This window comes from Mesoplodon mirus (assembly GCF_964341445.2).
Source record: "Mesoplodon mirus genome assembly, chromosome: 7".
Taxonomy (NCBI): Eukaryota; Metazoa; Chordata; class Mammalia; order Artiodactyla; family Ziphiidae; genus Mesoplodon; species Mesoplodon mirus.
This window is the reverse complement of record NC_138983.1, coordinates 38460449-38481656: the sequence shown is the minus strand read 5'-3', so window position 1 is coordinate 38481656 and position 21208 is coordinate 38460449. Positions and strand designations below refer to the sequence as shown.

General features: G+C 44.5%; 1 protein-coding gene across 3 annotated transcripts in view; it reads right to left on the bottom strand.

Annotated features, from left to right (window-relative positions):
* SMCO4 (single-pass membrane protein with coiled-coil domains 4) overlaps positions 1-21208 on the bottom strand; it is a 71865-nt gene that overhangs the window by 15516 nt on the left and 35141 nt on the right. For all 3 annotated transcript variants that reach the window (XM_082628740.1, XM_082628741.1, XM_082628742.1), the window contains exon 2: positions 4979-5049. The gene's annotated coding sequence lies outside the window, so the exon portion shown is untranslated. The remainder of the gene's footprint in view (positions 1-4978; positions 5050-21208) is intronic.

Below are 21208 nucleotides of genomic sequence, written 5' to 3'. Positions count from 1 at the left end.
TTCCAGTTAGACCTTTTCTTTTCAGAGTTCATCATTTCTGTCCACCTCCCCCACCAGGGGTTCAGTAAGTATTTGGTGAATGATCTAAGCCTGTTCCTCTTGCTAATGGTGCCCAAGCCAGAGGTTTGGGGGTTTTCCTCGATGTCTCCCCTCTCCCCCATTCCCTGTATCAAACTGTCCCCCAAGACCTACCAACCCCTCTTCCTAAACATCTCTCAGCACATCCTCCCGCTCCATCTCCACTACCAGTAGGCCCTTGTCTGGTTCTTGCGGATTTCTGCAACAGCCTAACCTGTGTTTCCCTGCCTTACCTTGAAGCTTTCTCAAGCCCTAAATAGTAGAAACGCTTCTAAATCCCTCTAGAATCACTGCCCATGGATGGGTGTGGACCCGCCCCCCACACTTTCCCCTTCCTAGCAAAACATATGCAGTGGTTAACTGTGAAGAATCACTGTAGAAGCAAATGCAGGAGAGGTGCATGTCTGCTTCAGGAAAGGGGTATGGATGACTCGTTTAAATCTCACACATGTTCTAAAGTCCAGTTGTTGGAAACTTGTTAGCCAAAAAACATCCCTGGTGTAAATATGCACCACTTCACTCTTCAAGGTAAACAACCAACCAAATGATGCTAAACTAATAATGAGAAAGCCAAGCTAACAGTGATTGATAATTAAACATCTAGATTCCTAGCAATTAAAAACTGTCACGAATTCAAGATGGTGGTGACAGTGCACTCTTAGAGTACTGTTTCCAAATTCTACGGGAAATCCAAAGGCCTGTCTAAGTCCACGCTCCATGGGAGCCTGGAACACACCACTGCGTGCGTGGCAAGGCAGCCAGACTCCTAGTGGAGGATGAGGCAGTCATCCAGAAACTCCAGCCTGCAGTACAGTCGTCCCTCGGGATCCACAGGGGGTGGGTTCCAGGACCCCGCCTCCCCCATGTACCCAAGTCCCTTACATAAAATGGCATAGCATTTGCATATAAGCTATGGCACATCCTCCCATATACTTTAAATCACCTCTAGATTACTTGTAATACCTAATACAATGTAAATGCAATGTGAATAGGCTGGTATGTAGCAAATTCAACTTTTGCCTTTTGGAACTTTCTGGCATTTATTTTCCCAAATATTTTCAATCCATGGTTGCTTGAATCCCCCAGTGCAGAACCTGCATGCAGGATGGACTGTAATTTAACATCAATCACATTTCTTTTGTGTGTGTGTGTGTGGTTTTATCTAGATGAAATTTATTCAAGATAACCTTAATCTTGAGATTTATTCTTAAGATTATGTAAAACTTTATGAATTATTGAAAGTTCATGAAAATAGAAAAGTTCAGCATTAGCAAACAATACATAGTATTATGTATTAAATTCTCATTAAATTTAAGTAAGTTGCACTTTGCCATTTATTTTATATTGGAAGTAGTTTTGGAGATGACCCACTGAACCATATTTAGGAGGTTGAGAACCCTGTGACTGACCTTGGTGGGCTTCCACCTTAGATGCAGGTGGGTTTTGCCTCTTCTGAGGGAGGAAGGCATCTTGTAAGTTAGAGACAGTGGCCATCACATCATATTCAATCCTTGAAATCACACCATTACCCTGTTGTTTTTTTTTTCAAGTAACTTTTAATGACATCCCTGTGATTACTAGTAGATAGCCTGCAGTCATGCCTTAAACTTGGGAGTCTGTGGAATTTTGAGTCCCACACCCGTGGGAATTGATGAAAGGACTTGCATATCTGAATCAGGTCACTGCCATCCAGGAGGGAGCCTCAGAAGTAGAGACCCAGCCTACAGGATCCCTACTGTAACATCAACCGTCCAGGATCTCCCCAGTGTAAAGTCCCCCGGGAACATTCCACTGCATGGAACGTGACTTGGAAAATCAGTCACTGCGATCTGCCGAGGAAGTCAAAAGTGCAAGGCATCTCACAAGTTACTTCAACATGATGGCAACAATGCTGTGGGATCTCCAGCCAGGCCCGGAGCCCAGATCGCACAGTCCCCTCTGTGGGCCATGCTGGGTACATGGGATCCATCCCAGTGCAGGATGAGGTCACTGACAGCTTTGAGCAAGGGAGTGAAATGATATGACAAGCATTGTTAAAGATCCCCTGGGTCCAACATGGTGAGCAGAATGGAGGGAAAGTGGAAGCAGGGCAACCGGTCAAAGGCCTTTGCAGTGACTCAGGCAAATGATGGTCTCACTGGACTTGGGAGACGGATGTGGGAGGGCAGCAGAAGAATTCAAGATCTGCTTCAGAAGCACCACTAGGACCTGGTGATTCGGAGGAAGAGAAAGGTGAGAGGTAACAGATGACTCCCCGGTTTCTGGCTTGAGAAGGTGAATTAACAGCTGCGCACCTTAATGAAATGGGGGAAGGGAGGTCTGGAAAGGGGCTGTGATAGAAGGAGAGCAAGACTTGAAACTGAGGTGCCCATGACCTATCCAAGTTCACTAACTGCTATCAAAGGTATAAAAGGAGCTACAAAGCACAGAGGAGTCGTGTGGAGTGATGGACGCCTGGGGCCGTTCTCACAGGTGACCCTTCCCGCCTTCCCCTCGGGGTGCTCGTGTGTCCACCACTGTGCCAGCTCCAGGTGGGGTGGTGCACCACACAGGGAGCTCATGGGGCCAAACTCGGCCAGGACATGTGCAAGCTGCTTCTAAGATGATCTCCAGTAGTAAAGCAGATACCACCAGCTTTGGGGCTAAGAAAACAGTCCTGTTAACAGTAAAATGGGATTTTGCATCACACCACAGTGGGAAGTAAAGTATGTAGCCTGATAATTCTTCAGTTACAAGCATCATAACAGGTTTGCTGATTTCTTGACACTGATGTTTTCAAGGAGTCCCGGTAGAAGGGTTTCGGTATCCAGCCTTGTGCCCTGACAGTTACGCTGCTGGGTGTACCACCCTGTTCGGGGGATTCCAAGTAGACTCTCCCCCAGGAAAATGTTCATCTAAGGCGGTACAGATGTAGAGGAAGGTCTCTCTCTCAAAAAAACACCAGAGAAGACGGCCTATTTTAGGAAAACAATGACTCACTGAAATCACATCCTGCTCTTAAGTTAACGTGCTTCCTTCTGGACCAGAACCTGGTTTCCTACCATGATGGGTCTATTTTCCAATCTATTTGACAACCTGCTTTCTAATTAAAAGTTGAGCCATTTTTTTAAAAATCACATTTAACTAAACAATTCTACGTGGCAATAAAGCAGTGTGCCCTGCCGCCTTGACTGATGGCACCGTCTGCAATTATTTAAAGGAGAAGGCAAGGAAAGAAAATCATTAGATACAGCTAGATTAAGCTGCTCTAGCCCCTGTCAGTGTCTTCCTATGTATTCCTAGAGTAAGACAGCACAGCATTCATGTAAACTAATTAAATTTCCTGCATTTAAATAAGCCCCAACCAAAATAAAACTTATAAGACTGATTGGAAGGTCTCGGGAGGAAGAGACCTACTTTTTCAAGAAAGCGGCCTGGCTGGGGGTAGAGGAAACACCAGGGTCAGACGGCATCTCTCCACAGCAGGCCAAAGCTCCCCCCCACTGAGAGGAACACTGGAGTGGGTGAGACAGAGACCCTGGGTTCTGTGATAGCAGCGGCTGCTTCCAAGGGGAATGTGCAAGATGGCGCAGGGGAGAGAAAAACCAGACGCCATTCGCATTGGCGACACGGCTTCACGCAGGACGCCTAGCTGCTCTGAGCCTGTTTACTGAAACGGGAAGTTACCGTTTGCCCCTGCCTGTTTCCTAGAATTGGTGGGAGAAGAAACTCTGGTGCTGTGTGTAGAAGCACCCTCTAAAAGGAGAAGAACTCCTCAAATGGAAGAGACAACTGCTGGTGACTGTCAGGTAGGAAAGGCTGGGACAAGTCCTCTTAAGAGGATGGTGACCAACAAAACAGATAACATTACATGACATTCCTACATTAGTGAGGAACGTCTTCGGGATATTCAGCAGGTGCAGTAAAAGCAGGTGAGAAAAGGAATCTGCTGACTCAATGATTTAAAGCAAAAAAGGTTTGGAGCAGGGAGGTGGGTTCAGATGCAACTGTCTGTTGATTGAGGTAGCTCGGAAGATCATAGGGATGGATGGATGGATGGATGGGGGAGGGCATCTGCCATCCAGCAGACAAGAGAGGCCTGACCAAACCCCACCTTGAGTAATCCCATTCAACACCAACCACAGGGAGGCAGAGGCAGGGTGGGGAGCCATGCTCCCACTGTCACTGGTTCCCTCACCCGCCTGTCACCTCCCTTCCCCTCCCGCTTCTGGATTACTCCTCTTAACATGGACCCAAATTGCCCATGAAAAATAAAAACTAGACATAAAAGCTTTGCTTCATTTCACCAACAGCCAAAACACAAAAGACAACTAGAGAAGATTACCAATTTCTGATGAACGCTCAAAGAACAGAATCGATTTGAGAAGGATTTATAGTACAGGCCCTACAAGGGTGGAGTGGTGGAGGTACAAAGTGAATCCACATGGGAGCTGACCATCTAGAATGGAGGCCAATTCACTGTTAATTCAATAAAGGTTTATGGAGCATCTACTGTGTCCAAGGCACAATTCAGATATGTCTCGAGGAAGTAACTGCTGAAAACATGCAAACAGGCAACTATAATCAAGTGTGGAAGTGCTACGATGGGGTGGGGGTTACAGAGAAGGAGCACTTACATTCTATACAGCCACAGGAGAACGGTCAGAGGAGGGGCACGAATGGTAACGTAAAGCCCGTTGGGATACGTGTCAGTAAGAAGGAGAGAGTATTGTGGGGTTCGAAAGCAGGCAGCACTTGATAAAGGCCTTGAGGGATGACTAGGAACTTGGCCAGGCAGAGGAAGGTAAAATAATACATACAGAACTGGGTGTGTTTAAGGAACGACAGGGATGGTCAACCCTCCAAACATGGGTTTCCCTCTTAAGAGAATTTTAGTAGACACAAATTCACTTCTACTTACCTTTTCTTCAAGAACTGCTGTTTCAATAGTTTCAGCAAACTGATTTCCAGGAAAGGTGACTTGGGTTATTCCTGTTGAGAAATCAGAAAAAGAGGTATAATAGGTTTGGTGGGACTACCCTCCACAGACCTCTTTTTTGTGACACCCCCGCCAAGTCCGTTCGCGCCAGTCACCCCCCGCCCCTGAGTGACTGGCCTGTTGCAGCAGCCACACTGCCTCCCTCCCTTCCTTCTTTCCTCATCTGAGGATAAAGACATGCAAACTTAGGCAGGCAGCAGTGAGCCCTGATCCAGAGAAACACACACACACACACACACACACACACACACAAACACACACGCTGAAGAGGACCGCACAGCCCCTGAACTAGAGGAGCCTTCCTGCTCCAGCCTGCTTCCTGCATTCCTGAGATTCCTGCAACAGACCCTCTGCTAACTACAGCTGGCTTGAGAGCATTTCTGTTCCTTGCAAACAAAAATTACTTATTTAAAAATAAGAGATCCAGGGTTGGGACTAATAAAACAAACACAAGCAGAGGGTGAAGAAATAAAGGCTTCTGAAACAAAGCCTTGGGAAAAATAAAAGATGAGAGGGAGTGACCTGGGCCTCTGAACTACTGTCCCATAATACCTGAGAGGAAAGGAAGAGAGAGATGTGGGACACCCAGAGAGTAGATTCAACAAATAATTCATAAAATCCCGGCAGTATTAAATATTAAGATGGAGATCCAGATACTGGGGAAAAGGGGCTCTTAATATGGGTACTATCCACAACAAAACAAAATAAGAATTTCAATGAAATACAAAGGTGGGAGACTCTGAAAGTGTCTATAGCAAGTAAGGAATAATTGAGTAACTATACAATGCCTATCGTTACTAAAAAGAGAAATGTAATAACTCAAGGATAAGTCTTGATTTACTGCGCTGTGCTTTTTTTTGTCTTAAACAATAAACATTTTATTTACTCATGGTTCGTGGGTCAGCAATTAGTGCTGGGCTCAGTGGGGTGGTTTTTCTTCTGGTTTACTCATGTGGCTACAGTCATCTGGTGGCCCAACTGAGCCGGATGGTAGACCAGATGACTTAGCTCATATGCTAGTGACTGGTACTAGCTGTTTGTGCTGCCTTTAGAGTCTACTTTAGTAAATGTGAACATTTTTTTCCCCTGAGATCTTGAAAGATTTATGCCCTCTATCCCCTTGACCTATTTTTCCATTGGTTCTTGAGTTGGTCAACCATGAACTCACCTACTGTAGGGCTTCAAGACTCTTAACACCTTCTAGTCCCCTCTACTAGGGAGCATGGTTTTCGTGAAGTTCAAAGATGAAGGTGTGTGAAACAGAGGGCTGGGAGGCAGGGCTGGAGAGTAGAAGGTTCTTCAGGGGGTCTGAATGCCAGGTTAAGTTGGATAGACTTTATTCAAGCAGCATTAAGAGTCAAGATGACTGTAGTCTAATCCCATATTCTCTAAGAGATAATTACCCTTCCGAAAATGTAGAATGTTAAAATTGGACTACAGAGAGAAAATATGACCCAAACCACAAAGAGGAAAGCAGTCAGCTAGAAATTAAGTCGACGGCAAGCTGTGACTTTTACCCTTGACAGGGTGCTTTGCCTGCTACTCTTGGCTCATTAGCTGCAGCAAAGGCTTCACAAGTATCTCCTGGCTTCTGGGCCTTCTAGGCAGCTCAGTGCTCCAGGGGCTCACTGGAGCATCAACTTTCACTCTGCAGGGTGCAGAACAGTGACAGGGACACCAGCGGGCCTGCAGGACAGGCTGAAGGGCAGCAATCCTGTCCGCTCACCCCAGACCTGGCCCCCGGGAGGCCGGTGCCACATCCTATCTGTCCATTCCAAGCAGCAGTGGCACCTGTGCTCTAAACTCAGCCCCACTTTCTCCTCTCCGGGCCTCAGTTTCCTTGTCCACAAAACCAGGGAGGGAGACAGGACCGGTGGCACTCAGAGGGTGGTCTGCAATCCAGTGCCATCCACCACCTCTTTGCTGCTGGCTCACAATAAGTACAGAAATTCAGAGCAGCTTTGAAGCTTTTACTGCTTATGACATTGCTACACAGCCAAGCACACGATCAGTGGAACTGTCTTGTTGAACGGAGCACCGACTGGTGTACAAGTTTCCTGCAGATGCCATAATAAATTACCACAAACTGGGTGGCATAACACAACAGAAATTTATTCTGTCACAGTTCTGGGGGCCAGAAGCCTGAAATCAAGGCGTCGGCAGGGCCACACTCCCTCCAGAGACTCTAGGGAAGAAAATGCTCCCTGTCTCTTCCAGCTTCTGGTGTCTGCTGGCTTTTCTTGGCTTGGGGCCACATCGCTCCTCCACTTCACTGCCTTCTGTGTGTGTGTGTGTGCATGTGTGTGTGTGTGTGTGTGTGTGTAAAATCTCTTTCTTCCTCTCTGTTATAAGGACACTTGTCATTGTATCCAAGATGACTTCATCTCAAAAATCCTTATCTTGGGACTTCCCTGACAGTCCAGTGCTTAAGACTCCGAGCTTCCACTGCAGGGGGCACGGGTTCCACCCCTGGTCAGGGAACTAAGATCCCACATGCCGCATGGCAGGGCCAAAAAAAAAAAAAGAAAGAACAACAAGATCTTTAAGCAATGCTAATTAAATCATGTCACTTCTTGGGTAGAAATCTTGGTGGACTCTCATTAGAATAAAATCTTAATTTCTTTTTTAAAAAAAAATCCTTATCTTAAGTACATCTACAAAGACCGTTTTTCCAAATAAGGTCACATTACTTGGACCTTATTTGGAAAAGGTTACACAACTTTTTCTGAAAAGAAAAGCATAACAAATAGCAGTTGCCAAGGCAACATAATGATGTGGTTTAAGGGAGATCACCCTGGAGGGAGGGAGCAACAGGATATACTACATTTCCTAACACAGGTATACAAAATACATAAGCTGCTTCTCAATTTCTGCCTTCCAGGGCCCTGATATGAGTAGGGACACACATAAAAGAGTAAATGAAGCCAATGTAAAATCTCCTCATTCTCAAGGGTTCTGATCAAATACTCAACAAAATACTAGCAAACCGAATTCAACAGCATATTAGAACCAAACTTAAAGATACAGTAATAATATAAGAAAATGTAAAGAGGAAAACCCATCTTTGGGGCCACCATACCGCCGACTACAACTGGTTTGGATACTGTGGAATTCACGTGTGACCAGTTGGACCTGTTGTGCCCTGTACACTGACATCAGTTCACTGCTGGAGAAAAAAACCACTGCCCTGCCTCTCATTCAGTTGTGACCCCAGCTCTTCCTCTGCAGCCCAGGAGCCTGGGCAAGACCGGACGGCAACGGACACCCCTGGTAAAGGAAAGGAGGCTGACGGTGGCAGGGCGGTGAGGGGCAGGTGCAGACGGTTCCCTCAGCCCTTCCCGAGGCTGGTCTCCCACCTTACCTTACAGGCCGTGCAGGAGCTGCTCCCTCCCTTCCCCATCCTCCTGTCCCTCAAATGGCTTCAGTTGTAAAGTGATTAAATTTATCAGGGTTTTTTGTTCAAGTGTGCCTCCCTCATCCCATCAAATGCTCAGAGTTTTCAATGTCTAAGTTTGAGAACGGAAACAAAACTGTTTTATTAAAATCCTTGTGTACCTAGCACTGTCCTGCTGCTGACATATCCTCTCCCCCAACATCCTGCCCTGTAACCTCGAAAACACTCAGGAAGTTTCCAGGCTTCATAACAGGATGAAGGCAGCACTTGGAAATGTGACAAAGCAAGGATTTCATTTCTCATTAGAAGTTTTCTTGCCTTGCAAGAACGCTCCTTATCAAAGGAACTACTATGTTGACTCCTTTTGCTATGTTACATTTCAGCCTTAAGGGGCAGACCATGTCAAAATACCAGAGGATGTTTAAAATGATAACACTTGATGCAGGTCTGGCCACAGCAAAGTGGGCACTCCCATCATTCAACTACTGGTAGGAGTATTAACAGGCACAATCTTTCTGGAAGTGATTTGACAAATTCTTATTAAATGGCTTAAAATTGTACACACCCTTTAATGTTGTAATTCCATTTTCAGACCTCTACACTAGGGAATGAATCTGAAACGGGGACAAAACTTAATGCTCAAAGATATCCATGGCAGGGTTATATATGAGATTTAAAAAATTAGAAATAAAGTTAATAGCCAAGAAAAGGAAATGATTAGATGAATTATGGTAGATTCATGAATAAAGTTTTACACAGCCATAAAAATGACATTTTACAAAGAATTTCTAATAAAAGTAACAACTAAAACAATAACAGTTAATCCTTACATGGGCCAGGAACTGTCCTAAGCTTATGAGGTGCTTTACCTATATGAACCTTCTTAATCTACTTAGGTAGATACTGTTATTTTTATTTTTATTTTTAGGTTGTGCTGCATGGCATGCAGGATCTTAGTTCCCTGACCAGAGATGGAACCCATGCCCCCTGCAGTGGAAGCACACATCCCTAACCACTGGACCACCAGGGAATTCCCAGTAGGTACTGTTATTATTCCCACTTTACAGATCAGAAAATGGAGGCACCAAGTGTTAAGACACTTGCTCAAGATCATCCTGCTAGTAAGAGACCACACAGGGATTTAAGCCCACACAGTCTGACTCAAAAGTCCATGCTCTTACATACAGATGGTCAAGAAGCACATGAAAAGATGTTCAACATTGCTAAGTATTAGAAAAATGCAAATCAAAAATACAGTGAGATATCACCTCACACCAGTCAGAATGACTATCATCAAAAAATCCACAAACAACAAATGCTGGAGAGGGTGTGGAGAGAAGGGAACCCTCCGTCCTACACTGTTGGTGGGAATGTAAATTGGTACAGCCAATATGGAAAACAGTATGGAGGTTCCTTAAAAAAAACTAAAAACAGAGCTACCATATGATCGTGCAATCCCACTCCTGGGCTTATATCTGGAAAAAAAACATGGTCCGAAAGGATACATGCACCCCAGTGTTCATTGCAGCACTATTTACAATAGACAAGACATGGAAGCAACCTAAATGTCCATCAGCAGAGGAATGGATAAAGGAGATGTGGTACATATATACAATGGAATATTACTCAGCCATTAAAAAGAATGAAATAATGCCATTTGCAGCAATATGGATGGACCCAGAGATTATCATACTGAGTGAAGTAAGTCAGACAGAGAAAGAGAAATATCGTATGGTATCACTTATATGTGGAATCTAAAAAGAAATGATACAAATGAACTTGTTTACAAAACAGAAACAGACTCACAGAATTAGAGAATGAACTTATGGTTACCAGGAAGGAATGGTGGGGGGAAGAGATAGTTAGGGAGTGTGGGATTGACATGTACACACTGCTATATTTAAAATGGATAACCAACAAGGACCTACTGCATAGCACAGGGAACTCTGCTCAATATTATGCAACAACCTAAATGGGAAAAGAATTTGAAAAAGAAAAAAATATATATCCATTGAAGAAAACATACATTAACATGATATTAAATAAAGCAGACCATCATAAGCTAAAAAAAAAAAAAAGTCCATACTCTTAAATCCTATGATAGTCTGAATACAGTGATGGCCCCAAAGATAACAGGTCCTAACCCTAGAACCTGTATGTGCTACCTTAGATAGAAAAGGCATCTCTGGGGCCTCCCTGGTGGCGCAGTGGTTGAGAGTCCGCCTGCCGATGCAGGGGATACGGGTTCGTGCCCCGGTCTGGGAGGATCCCATATGCCGCGGAGCGGCTGGGCCCGTAAGCCATGGCCGCTGGGCCTGCGCATCCGGAGCCTGTGCTCCGCAACGGGAGAGGCCACAACAGTGAGAGGCCCGCATACCGCAAAAAGAAAAAAAAAAAAAAAAAAAGAAAAGGCATCTCTGCAGATGAAGAATCTTAAGATGGAGAGATATCCTCGATCATTGGGTGGGCCCTAGATGCCATCACAAATGCTCTCAAAGAGAGACAGAGGGAGATCACACACACACACACACACACACACACACACACACACAAAAGGCATGTGAAACAGAGGCAGGTATTGGAGAGATAGGGCCACAAGCCAAGGAATGCCAGCAGCCACCAGAAACTGAGAGGGTCAAGGAATGGATTCTCCCCTAGAGCCTCCACAGGGAGTACAATCCTTATACCTTGGTTCAGACTTCTGGCCTCCAGAACTGAGTGAATAAATTTCTGTGGTTTTACGCCAACCAGTTTGTGGAAATGTGCAGTCACAGGAAACTAACACAAGCTCCCATACTGTACTGCTCTCAATGCAAGATAAAATATTCATATGTTAAATGGGAAAAGTAGAAATCAAAATTTATACACAATGATCTTAATTATGCATATAAAAATGCATGCAAATACAACAAAACGTTTTGTAGTGATTATCTCTGAATACTAGAATTATGGGTAATTTTCAGCATTATGCCTTTTGATATTTTTCCAAATTTCTACAATTAATGTGAATTCCTTTTACAAAGAAATGTAAAAAAAAATTTTTTAAGTAGCAACTCATCATACTTCTGCAACTCTAACTCAATCATAAAAATCAGAAATCAAGAAAACTCCCTGAGAATTTTCTTAATTCAGTTTCAGAACAAAACATGAAAAATCAGCCACCCAGGTGCATTCCATTCCCTAAGTGACTCCACTCAACCCTCAGCCTCTCTAAAGCCTATTAGTTTTCAGACTCTGGCAGGAACATGATGTGGATGAAGAAGTTTCAGGCTTTGAAACAAGAGGATAATCTGAGCTGCTGCATGTTTTCCTCTCTATCCACACGTGGCAGTGGGGAGGAGGGAGGTCTTTACGCATTCCCAGAGCTCATCCAGCCCAAAGTGGTGTGGGGCACACACCAAAAACCAAGAGCTCTGGTTAACAAGCATGGAAATGTTTGATTTCTCTGTAGGTGACTTCACAGAATGAATCATCACATTAAACAGCGGCTTAATCTTACTGAAGTCTGGAGTCCAAGCCTATTGTGTTGCAAAACCCTCCTGCTATCTATCATCTGTCCAAGCAGTCAGAGGACCAAAGGCCAATTTTACTGTATCAACATCACATCCTTTGATTAAATATTTTCATATAAAGAGTGTATTAACATTTTCCCACAACATATGGGCAGAACTGGATCAAAACAGAAAGGAGGATGTGCTTCGTGTGTTGTTTTTTGGGGCAGAGAAGGTAAGAGTCACTGGTTCCCTCCAAAATGGGCCAGGTCACAGCTGCGGGGCATGAAAAGCATATATACGGCTTTATTCAGCCCACCCTGTATGGCACAGCAAGCTCGGGCACTGGAGTAATGGGACCACAGCGTGGGTTTTATCCGTTAGTCTCTGGGCACATTTATTTGCTCTTCGTCCAGCCAATCAACATACAAAAGCACCTACTATGTGCCAGGCACTAAGAAGAGGTTGGCTCACATTTTAAAAGACCCTATCTCCAACACGCTATACTCTCAGATGATACGGCTGGGCAAATGGCCCGCATCATTACTGAGCTTCTTCATCAGTCTTTTGGATCCCAGGGATGCCAGCAGTAGCAAAATGCTGGGAGGGATACCTAAACAGGACCGGCAGAGCTTTGAGAATGAAAAAAACAAAAAGCAAATGGTTTAGCACTGTGTACAGTCCACCCTCTGTCTCTGCAGGTTCCACATCCACCAATTTGACAACCACAGACAAAAAATATTCGAAAAAAGAAAAAAAAATTCCAGATTGTTCCAAAAAGCAAAACAAATTTGCCACACACTGGCAACTATTTACATAGCATTTACATTGTATTTACGACCACTTACGTAGCATTTACATTGTATTAGGTATTATAAGTAATCTAGAGATGATTTAAAGTATACAGGAGGATGTGTAGAGGTTAGATGCAAATATTATGCCATTTTATGCAAGGAACTTGAGCATCTGGGGATTTTGGTATCTGCGGCAGTCCTGGAACCAATCTCCCCTGGATACCAACAGACAGCTGTACCTTCCAACATACCATCAACACAACACTTGTAATTCCGGGTGATCAGTTGATGATACTTGAATCTCCCACTTAACCATCTACTTCACACAAATAGTGTATTACTATTTTCTCAAAGCCTGTTTTTTTCTTTTTTCTTGCCATTGTATGCCTAAATCTACCAGCGTCTAACCTTAAGAAGTACTCATTAAATACCTGAGGTATAAATTAATGCATGAATAAACATGGGTAATCAATTTAATAATCTGTAAAAACGGAAAAGCCAGTCTACAAAATTATTTCCCAAAGAAAATTCCAAGGAAACTAGTCCTATGAGATATACCAAGAAAAGAAGGTTCACGTGCTATTCAACTGGAGAAATATTACATTCTGTAGCCTCCCATCTCCCTTAAAACTTCACAATGCGTATTATATAATAAAGAATATGGGAAAGGTTTCAATTAAATACCTATTTGAACTTCCCAAATCAACTTAACCACAGAAGCCCTTTCATGATTAACACTTACTGATATCAGAGAACGAATGTTCTAAGGTAACCCTGGGAAAATACTAACACAAATTCTTCATTTGTGGGCTTCCCTGGTGGCGCAGTGGTTGGGAGTCCGCCTGCCGATGCAGGGGACACGGGTTCGTGCCCCAGTCCGGGAGGATCCCACATGCCGCGGAGCGGCTGGGCCCGTGAGCCATGGCCGCTGAGCCCGCGCGTCTGCAATGGGAGAGGCCACAGCAGTGAGAGGCCCGCGTACAGCAAAAAAAAAAAAAAAAAAAAAAAACTTCATTTGTTCAAAAAACATTTATTAAGCCCTTAAAATGATAATAATATGATGATGATGAAGACAGGCAACAGTAAGCAAGTCAACATTTAATCGGCATGGTACTTGGTGCCACTGCCACCCAAGATAAATATGAAACCTGGCTCACAGTCTACCGTCTACTGGCAGAGACCCACGAGCACAGGATGAGTACAACCAGTATTAACTGAAGTGACAGACACATGCACGTATATGCAGGTATACATACATATGTGAATATCTGCACACTTAGACACAAGAAGGGAGAGAGTGTTCCAGGCAGACGGGAAGCAAGAGCGTCCAATGTGTGCAAAGGAATGAAGACAGTTTGTTCTTCTCCAGTGGTTTTCAAAGTATGGTCCAAGACCCTCTCGGAGGGTGCCGCCAGGTCAAAACTATCTTCAACAGTGTGATATTTTCACTGATGGTGCAAAAACAATGGTGGGGAAAACTGCTGGTGCCTTAGCAAGAATCAAGGCAGTGGCATCTGACTGTATTAGTAGTCATTGTGTTCTCTACTGCCATACTGTCACGGTTAAAAAAAAAAAAAGGTCAATTTCATCTAAGAATATCCTAATGAAGCAGTAAAAATTATTAATTTCGTTAAATATTAACCTCAAGTACACATCTTTTTAAAATCCCTTGTGACAAAATGAGAAGCACTCATAAAGCACTTCTGCTACAAGCCAAAGTATGGTGGTTGGTTTGGGGGAAGAAAAAGCACTCGTACAACTGAGCTGCAAGCTGAATTAGCCACTCCTTTCCACTGAACACCATTTTAAACGGAAAGAATGACTGACAGAAAAACTACGGTGACTCAGATTTGGGTATTTTTAGAAGGAATAAAGTGAGCTTGTTATTTCAAGGAAAACTGACACTATCTGTTGCTAAAGAAAAATTTGAGCTTTCAAGCAAACATTAAAATTTGGAAAAACTTGTATTGGCCACTGTGAGCTTTAGAGCATCTCAGTACTTGGCTTTTCAGAGGACAGCAGCAGTGACATTAACAAATGTGATATTATCCAAATAAGTCATGCACGATGTTACAAAATGCATAAAAGATCCTTTTAAAGTGCAAGGCAGACCAAAAGATTTTAATGTAACAGAATATGATAAGTTCACTGATATATGGTTTCAGATTCTATACTGCAACAAACCTTTAAGAAACTATCACTTGTCAAGCTCCAATGTAGTTTCAAAGACTATCCACAATTAACTGAAAAGGTTATTAAACATTCCTCCCTTTTCCAACTACATTCCGTGTAAGGCTGTACTTTCTTCATACAGTTCAACCAACACAACATACTGCAACAGAATGAAGGCAAAAAGCATTGATGAGAATCCAGCTGTCTTCCATTAAGGCAGACATTAAAGATACCTGGAAAAAAGTAAAACAACGGCGCCCTTCTCATTAAATGTTTTTTGCTTTAGAAATAGTTATTTTTCATTAGAAGTGTTATTTGTGTTATGCAATGGGTTTATTATTGCTATATTTAAACTAGTTTAATGAATACTTTAAAATCTTTTCAATTTTGATTGCTAATATTGTAAATATTGCTAAAGAGAATCCACATAACTGAAAGCTCTTTGAGGATCTCACTAGTTTTTAAGAATTTTTTTTTTTTTTTTTTTTTTTTTTTTTTGCAGTACGCGGGCCTCTCACTGTTGTGGCCTCTCCCATTGTGGAGCACAGGCTCCAGACGCGCAGGCTCAGCAGCCATGGCTCACGGGCCCAGCCGCACCGCGGCATGTGGGATCTTCCCAGACCGGGGCACGAACCCGTGTCCCCTGCATCGGCAGGAGGACTCACAACCACTGCGCCACCAGGGAAGCCCCAGTTTTTAAGAATTTTTAAAGGGGTCCTGAAACGAAAAGTTGGAGAGCTGCCGGTCATGGGTGGTGAGGAGGGAAGGGTGAAGAGGCGGCAGGAGAGGGCTAGCAGTGGCCTCCCGCACTGTGACGAGGGGTTCAGAACTGATCAGACAAGAACCAGAGAAGGGGTGTAGAGCTCCAAAGTGACAAGGGCAGATCTGCCTTCTAAAGAAAGAGCAAGGACGACATAAAGCTGCCCTCTGCTCCATGAACTTATGATTCTAAAAGCAAGTCAGTCTGATGGGAAGTCAAACGGTAGGACACTGAAGGTCCATTACTACAATCTAAAAAATGAAATATAAATTTCTATAAAAGAGTAGGAACAGAAAAGTATTAAAATTTAACGATGGAAGCGAAAGAAGCAGGGTCTTGCAAAATAGACTTGCAACCAACTAGAATACTGCAAAATGAGGGAAATCATCGGTAACAGAGTACCGGGCTTTAAAAATCGAAAGATACGAAAATCAAGACGCATTCTGGGCAAGCCTGAAAAATAAAAATAAAGGAGCCAGTAAAGAGCAATAAACTGCAGCAGTAAAGAGGGAAAATGAATGCAGCCCAGAGAAGACAAACAGAAGACTTTAGAAATAAAAAGTAGGGAGGAGAGAAAATCAGCTCCTATTTCCAGAGCATGCAATCTATCCACTCCACCACAGGGTAGGGGGGCAAAGTGGACAGGAAGCACCTGGAGAGGAAGGCAGCCCGTGCAGAGTCCACCACTGGAACGGAAATGATCACCTGGACAACAAGAGTCTCACCCAGGAAAAGGCGGATTACGCCAATCAAGAACACAGACCACAGAGAATAGACAAAAGACAGCTATTAAAATTTGCTCTCAAGGAGCTTAGAGTCATTATTTTCTAAGTCAAAAAAACAAAAACAAAACAAAAAATCAATAGGATAGTTATAACTATAATGAGAATGGTGTGCTCTAAAGAACTCAACTAGAAGAGCTTGGCAAGTTTCTCAAACTTGGCCTCAGTTTCCTCTTCAGCAAGATTGGGAGTCCACCACTGACTTCCCAAAGTTGGTGGGAGACAAGGGAACTGAGCATGCAGCTGGCATGTGACAGATGCTCAGTAAACACAAGCTGTAATTATTCTCACTGTAGTTATGATTTCAGGGCCTATGTAGAATACAGAGTGGACACTACACTACTCTAATCCAGAAAGCTCCCAAAGTCAAAGATGATGGTTTGAAAAATCACCAATATGTGAGCTTAAAGAAGGAACTTGAATGTCTTTGGCCCAGGGCTACACTCACTCAACACATGAGAGAACTGCCCTTGACCTTGTGGGCCTGTTACCACCAGGCCCCGAGGGCCTCTCCAATCACAAAGGGACATGCCAAGCACTAGAAGTCCCAAGTAAGAAGGGAGAAAAAGTCAAACCACCAACTTCCGAAACAGCCAACACCGCTGTCATGTAACTTTCACGCACAATTTATCTCCCCTGATTGTCATAATCAGCCAGGATATGGATGGGTACACTGTCATCACCCCCATTTTACATCTCAGGGCTGAAATGCAAAGAAGTGGTGTAGCCAGGACCCCTATCTCTCTTTTTTTTTTTTTTTTTTTTTTTTGCATTACCCGGGCCTCTCACCGTTGTGGCCTCCTCTGTTGCGGAGCACAGGCTCCGGACACGCAGGCTCAGCGGCCATGGCTCACGGGCCCAGCTGCTCCGCGGCATGTGGGATCTTCCCGGACCAGGGCACGAACCCGTGTCCCCTGCATCGGCAGGCAGACTCCCAACCACTGTGCCACCAGGGAAGCCCCAACCCCTATCTCTTGATGTGAGGCCCAGGACTCTTTCACTCCACCACACTGCCCACCCTCACGTGGATTTGAGAGCCCACCCAACAGACGTGGACCAACAGCTCTTCAAGCCAAACACGAGGCTCCACCTTTCTTCACCACCCATAGCTAATGGAACACCCAGTGAGCATTCACTGACTGACATGCCAGACACCGTCCTTGGGGCTGGGACTGCATGCCAGTCTCTGACATGCAGACAGACATCAAGTGAACAAGGAACTATTTCTTTATAGATGTAGTAGACCTTGCAGTCCAGGGTATCATGGGGGCAGGTCATGCAGGGCCTGAGTCTGAGAGGTCATGGGAGCACAGGCAGGGGCCCCAGAGGTTCTCAAAGCCTTCGAGCCAGGAAGTGCTGCGAGGCTCAGGAGGCCAGCAGGACCAGGCTGCACATGCAGGCCTTGTGACCACATAGATTACACACCCTCCTAAAAGCGTAGGGCCTTGCTACAGAGAAGCAGCAGCATCCAACTTGCAATGTAAAAGAGTATTGGGGCTGCAGCTTGGAGAGGGGGAGAGGTTAAGAGTAAAGGTACAGATGTCTATCAAACAGAAACTTTCCAACTTTTGTTTTTACCACAATTTTCAGAGTGAGAAAGATACTTTAATTTGTAACCCAGTATGTGTCCACACACACAGTGTCTGAGAGGCAGGCTACCAGCCTGACCCTGGCTAGTTTCCCCGAGCCTCAGTTCCTCTCCTGTGACGCAGAGATAACAACAAGGATACCACTGCATCAGCTGTTGTGGGGAGAAGTCAGTCAGTGTGTGAAAAGACCTTCGTAATGTTAACCTTTTTCTGTAAAACTCTTATTATACACAAACACAACTTTCACAAAACTCAACCTTACTATGTGTACTCCACTCTCATGCTTTCCATTCTACTTTTTTTTTTTTTTAACGCTGGTAAAGACCCTCTAAATTAATTTCAGAACCCAGTCACTGGGGTCATGACCTCCAATTAGAGATGATGGCTTGGACCTGGGTGATGACAATGGAGGAGAGAGAACTGATAGGATTGGGGAATGATTATAGTCAGTTACAGGGGAGAGAGGGAGGTGTCAGGTGACTCTCAGGCCTCCGGATTGATGATGGTACCTTTTGAGACAGGAACCCGGCAGTGGCACGGGGTGGGGGGGCGGGAGCAGAACCAGGTGTATGTCTGTGGGAGGAGATGGAAATATCAGACTCTACGTTCTAAACTTCCTGCCAGGAGGATGTGGGTGAGGTGACAAAGGGAGCCTTCACTTCAACGCTTTCCACCAAGCAGGGAACCACGTAGAGAGATCCCACACCAGAACCAGAGCTACTGATACAGATGCATTTTTCCAGACTGTGCTGGGGAGGTGGACAGCCTTTGTGAACCATGCCCAGAAGTGAGTGAGTGAGTGACTGACGGAGGACCCGGGGACTTGGGGCTCCGCCAAATGTCTTTCCTTATCTGACCAACATCCAGCTCTAATCGCATTTAATTAGAGTCCGTCTGCCAATCTGTTTCCTCTACTAAGCGAGCTGCTTTAGGGCAGGGACCAACCTGGCTCACCATCTTTCTGCTCGCCAGGCCTCCCCAGCATGCTGCACTACCCACTGCCTCTGGTAGGTGCTCAATTCAACGATGCAACAGGATAAAACTCCCGAAAAGGCCACTTACAGTTCAGGAAACTAAGACAAGGCACAGCAGATGGGAGTGGGGAGGCAGAATCTGCCAGGAGAATTCTGGTCCCTTAAGGGTGTGAGCCAACAAAAGGCCAACTGTTCACAGAGAAAACGAGTCTTCAAAAAATGTTAAAACTCTGGAATGCACGATGGGTGTGGATCTTCATCATAATGATCAGAAACACTAAGCGGGTCTGGGAGAGAATCAGGAAGACCAAATATAAAACAGGAAAAGTCAGGTCTCTTCCAAAGGTCATACTGGATGTTTAACTCTTTACATCACTTCGCTTGCTACATTATTCCATCAGCTCAAGGCCTTCTATGGCATGCCTCTCTGTTTCCAATCCTCTGCCATCTCCAAAGCCCAGTTCCTTGTATGTCGCCTGTTTTTCCTACATGTACATGACCTATACCCCCAACAGACAGGAACGGTATTACACACCTTCTTATTCATCCACCCCATCCCTTGCACAGGCAAGGCACCCAATAGTAGTTGATTGATTTTTATACTGATTAATTTATTTTGGCATTAAATTCCAAATACAGATTCATATCTTCTAGTCTTACCCCCTTTAGTTGCAACTGTTACTAAAGCTGTCATTTTTAATAGTAACAGTTGTATTTATTAAGTACCTACCACATACAGTGCACAACTAAGGACCTTAAATACATCTCCTACAATCCTCAATCTGCAGGGTTGGGATTATTATTTCCATTTTACAGATGACAAGATTGAGGCTCAAAAAGACAACATAGTTTAGTAAGTGGCAACACTGGGATTCAAACCCAAGGCTGCTTAACTCCAGAGTCAAATAAGCATGCAGTCACTCTAGAATTTTAGCACTATTTTCCCTGGCACAGAAGCTGGAAAACAGCCCATCTGATATGAAGTCCACGCTCAATACTCACCAAAGACATAAACAGGGCTCAACTCAGCATTTTTAGGCTTGAGAAGGCCACAATTTAACAAGACCCATTCATTCACTTCCTACAAATACATAGGTCAAGTCAAGATTATTTTAACTCCATGACTTAAAAAAATGGCACGTGCTAAAGGCATCACTTGTTTCTGAAAGAATGTTTAGGGAATGCCGTGGCAGCCCAGTGGTTAGAACTCCGCAGTTCCACTGCAGCGGCCCCCGGGACTATGATCCCACAAGCGGGACCAAAAAAAAAAATAATAATAATACAATAAACTTTTCAAAAACAAGAATGTTTAACTTAAACTAAGAAACAAACAACGCTCAGAATAATCAAATCATCAGTGTCAAGTAGTTAATAAAATAATAACAAAACTCGTAATGGCTTATCTCCTATGTATCACTCCGCTCAACACTCTCACATACATTATTTGAACATCTCAGTAACTGAGGCAATTATGGTTACCTGCTGCACACGTGAGAGAAAACCAGATTGAGAGAAGTTCAGTGAGTTGCTGAGGGTCACCATGCCTATTACTCAGAACTTTGTTATAAGCAACAAAAAAAAGCACCTCCGAGTGGTGCAGGCACAAGAGAAAACTAGCTGTAGCAACGGGCCATTGGGCAACTAGGGACTCCCAGCGACCCTGTCCCTCTCCCGGCCTCTCTCTGCCTGCAGCTTCCTCCCACCCCCGGGCAGCCCAGCTTTCTCCTCCAGACAGGAAACCAGGGCCACTGGAGTGCCAGACCCCCATGTCCCTGGCCTCACCACCCCAGACGAAAAGGCTAGTGGGCCTCGAGTTCAAACCTCCAGGGAGATGTGTTTGAAATGATGTCCGCTCCACCTTCCTATTCCCCAGCCCTATGCTGGGTGGTGGGATGGATTCCCTAAGACATCCCTCCATCATATCCTCTCCCCTCTCCACAGTCTGCACCGCCTCCCCTTAATTTCTTTGATCTGGCTGAGGGCTCCCAAAGTGGTAAAACCGGTTTTACGCTTTTCCTTTGTAATCTCCACATAGGAGGCTGCCTCACATTCCCTTTGGTACTGGATAGCCCTGCACTGGCAGCTCTGTAGAAACAGGTGGGGTCAAGCCCCATTTTAACCTCCTTATCACATGGCTGAAATTACTGCCTTGGAGTCTCTGAGATACCTGGGGCCTCATAATAAATTCTTCCCCTC